Here is a 4,502-nt window from a genome sequence, read left to right on the forward strand (position 1 = left end):
TCACATTCAACTTCAAATTGCTTAGAAAAATCAGGTAGCGCAAGTAATGGTGCAGAAGTTAGCAAACGTTTCAGCTTATTAAATGCATGATCTTGTGCAGTGCCCCAAACAAAAGGCACTCCTTTCCTAGTTAATTCATTCAATGGTTCAGCAATAGTACTAAAATCTTTCACAAAACGCCGATAGAAACCAGCAAGACCGTGAAAACTTCGTACTTGACTAACATTGATGGGAGTAGGCCAGTTTTGAATTGCTTCAATTTTAGATGAATCTACTTCTACCCCATGCTTAGATACAACATATCCCAGAAATATGACCTTATCTTTTGCAAATGTGCACTTCTCAAGATTATCATATAATTTAGCATCACGCAACACTTGCAAAACTTGTCTAATATGATCACAATGTTCAGATTTATTGCGGCTGTAAATAAGTATGTCATCAAAATATACAACCACGAAACGGCCAATAAACTCTTGCAAAACATGATTCATTAATCTCATGAATGTACTAGGTGCATTAGTAAGACCAAAAGGCATAACTAGCCACTCATATAAACCAAATTTAGTTTTGAAAGAAGTTTTCCATTCATCCCCTTCTTTCATCCTAATTTGATGATAACCACTACGCAAATCAATTTTAGAGAAAACAGCAGCACCACTCAATTCATCTAGCATATCCTCCAAGCATGGAATAGGATGACGATATCGAATAGTGATGTTGTTAATAGCTCTACAATCGACGCACATGCGCCATGTACCATCTTTCTTAGGCACCAAAATAACAGGAACATCACAAGGACTAAGAGAAACACGAATACCCTTTGTCTAGTAGTGCTTGCACTTGCTTCTGTATTTCCTTCGTCTCTTCGGGGTTGGTCCTATATGGCGCTCGGTTGGGGAGGGTAGCGCCTGGTATGAGATCAATTTGGTGCTCAATTCCACGCAATGGTGGCAGCCCCGCTGGTACCTCCTCTGGAAACACATCGCCATATTCCTGCAAAACAGTAGACACACCAGGAGAAACAGGTTGCATATCATTAGAAACTAAAACCTCGCCTTTGTACATAAGCACAAGAGGCATGGCTGTAGGATCCTCTCGAAATTCTCTCATGTCTTCTTTGGTGGCTAATATAAGCAAACTAGGCTCTCTTGCACTTTTCGTTATAGTGTCACCCACGGCTATTACATTGTTCTCTCGTGCAGGTGGCTGTTCGATATTCACTTCTGTTTTCTGACGAGACTCATTCACAATTTGCTGTGGTAACATAGGTTGTAAGTTGGTTTTCTTGCCCTTGAACTCCAAGTGATAGGTATGGGCACGGCCAGCACAATGGCAGTCATAGAGCCATGGCCGACCCAATAAAAGATGGCAAACTGTCATAGGAACCACATCAAATTCAATGGAATCCTTGTATGGTCCTATCTCAAAATTTACGCGCACCATATGATTCACCTTCATCTCACTATTGTCACTCAACCATTGTATGTAATATGGATTTGGGTGAGGTAAATATTTCAGATTTAGCTTGGCACATAACTCCTTGCTTGCAAGATTGTGGTAGCTACCTCCATCAATGATCACCTTACAAGCTTTGTTGGGGCCAACTAGTGCTTTTGTTTGGAACAGATTGCAGCGCTGTGAATCAGCATGTGGCTGCACACTAAGAGCACGCTGCGAGATAACAATAGTAGGCGCTGGAGAAGCAAATGCATCTATGCTGCCTTCACTTGTGAACCCATCATCATCGGAAGCATATGGGTCAACGTCATCTCCAGTCTCATATTCATTGTCATCGTTCACAATCATCACTTTTCTGTTTGGGAACTCTCGCTTGAAGTGTCCCTTGCCTCCACATGTATGACATAGTATATCGCGATTACGGGCTGTAGACATGTTGGAACCTGAGCTAGCAGCAGGAGCAGTAGGTTTCTTTGATTGTGAAACAGTGGAGGCTGGTTTTGTTGCAGAAGAAGAGGGGCGGCTGGCAGCACCCTCACCAGACGTGTAAGGGGGCGGCTGTGTTCTGTTGGAGAACCGCCCAGCTGTAGCATAACGGGCTTTAATTTGAGCTTCTTCGGCCAACTGGGACTCGGCTTTCTCTTGCATGATGTAGCAGCTCGTTCATTGTATTATATTGGTGATGCCTAACAATACCCTTGATGTTATATTTCAGCCCATGGAGAAAACATTGCATAGACATCTCAACAGATTCTCTAACTCGTGCACGCTGCAGCAACATCTCCATCTCCATGTAATATGCATCAACCGTCATGGAACCTTGCTTCAATTGTGTCAATTTATCATAAACTGTCCGCAAGTAATTAGTGGGAACAAAACGAGCTCGCATGATCTCCTTCATATTGCGCCAAGTAAGAATAGGTAACTCATTGTCTTCCCGTCGTTCACGCACAATGCTATCCCACCAACGCAAAGCATAACCATCAAATTCTGAGGAAGCAAGCTTGATCTTCCTATCTTCAGTGTAATCATGCAAACGCCATAGTTTCTCCATCTTGAGCTCCCATGTGAGGTACTCTTCTACATCAGTGGAGCCTTCAAATCTGGGAATTGTGAACTTAGGCTTGCCCAAACCATCATCCTCCTGAAGTGGTACACGTCGAGCACCAAGTGGTGGTGGGCGAACAGGCCCTTGAAAGCCACGCCCACGGCCGTTATTGCCCATCATGTTTTCATTGTCTCCATGGACACTATCATCATCGCCATGGCCCTCATGTTGGCGTTGCTCAATAGCTACACGCAGTCCATTGACTGAAGTTGTCAATTATTGTATGCTTGTTTGGAGATCATTGACTTGTGTTTGCATAGCATTGACTGTAGTGTTAGTTGCATCCACTTTCATTTGTACAGCTTGAATATCAGCATCAATATTGTCAGTGGATCTATTGATAAGCCCTGTCAAATGATCACGGAGAGCTTCATATTCCTTCCATGTAACACACTCATCACCATCCTTTTTCTACATCACATCAACACCATTCTCAGACATGATTAGCAGGTTAGTGTACTAAATCAAAAATCGTTTTGGTGGAACACTCACAACTCACTGAAAATTGACAAGAAAAGGAAATCTTACCGTTCCAAAGTGAATAGCAATGCACACTTACCAGGTCGGATAGAAGACTAGTGCACGGATGTGATGAAGTGAATACTAGGGTATAAGAGCTACCACACGACAGAGCAGGATTATATTTGGTGGAGCTGTAGGTATGGTACCCTATCTACATCGAAGACAAGTCCTAGTGCTGATCGTGTGATACACACCCAAAGAAACTCACGCAGTGGAGATAAATGGGGCAATTGCAACTCTGAAAATGAGCGTAAATTTGATGTATGTGTCGGAGTAATGCTCGTGTTGCAATGCACAGGGAGAGACGCTAGCAAAAAGCTCAGGGTATACGGGCACAAGATTGCTCACTACTAGTGCAAATACCAAAATAATATAATTCGAACACTGCAATAGATAGTAGCAACTTCTAGCCAATGTCTCTCTCTTTTCTTTCTTCCTTTTTTTTATTCACGCTTTCTTTTTCTCTTTCTTTTGCTCTTTTTTTATTCACTCTTTTTTTGTATGGTTGCTACAGTAAAACCATATCAATCTTGAAACTACTTTCCAATACACATCGTCACTTCACCCTTAACTAGTTTCTGTTCATTCTGCAACTCCCGTTTTGAGTTACTACTCTTAGCAACTGAACTAGTATCAAATGCTGAGGGGTTGCTATAAACACTAGTAATGATACGGGGTGGCCCGATCTTCTTAGTAAGCTCGTGGTGGTATGATGATGATGATAGATAACTGGGTGTCACCGATGATCTCTCCTCGCTAGATCCCTGATGCCAATGCAACAACTCTCTACCCTTCGGATATTCACGACTTCACACACTTGCGCAACGTAGCCGTCGACCACGAAACGGTATAATTGCAATTCACTAATTCCCAATGGAACAGCAGATTACACTCAACTTGTAGTTCAAATCTCCAGATCGATACGAATTGGAGATGCAATTTTAGATGAATGCTTGATAGCAAGTTCAACGAAACTAGGGTTTAATTTTAACATGGTCTAACCCTAATTGTGGGCGCCCCAAGAGTACTTATAGAGGTGGGGGCGTCCACTACTCAAACCAAACCCGAACCCAACTTGGGTTCAGCCCAAACTGACTCAGTTCGACTCAAACAGATACAAACTGACCCAATGGTTGGGTGCAGCCAAATAGGCGCGCAGGCTGTATGTGTAAGGCGCACAACCACTTGGTGGTGCGCCATATGTGGCCTCCTGCGTGGTGTCCTCCTCCTCATGTTGGTCGCCGTCCTCCCTCTCCTCCCTCGCGTCCATGTGCATGATCACCACGTCTTGCTCTAGCTGCTTCAACTCCTCGTTCCCTCGTGCTATGCTTTCTTCTCCCATGAACCTGAGTATGCAAACACACAAAGACTTAGGCAGTAAACAATTCTTATTAATGAAATAATCAGAATC

Source organism: Aegilops tauschii, chromosome 1 (genome assembly GCF_002575655.3).
Source record: "Aegilops tauschii subsp. strangulata cultivar AL8/78 chromosome 1, Aet v6.0, whole genome shotgun sequence".
NCBI lineage: Eukaryota > Viridiplantae > Streptophyta > Magnoliopsida > Poales > Poaceae > Aegilops > Aegilops tauschii.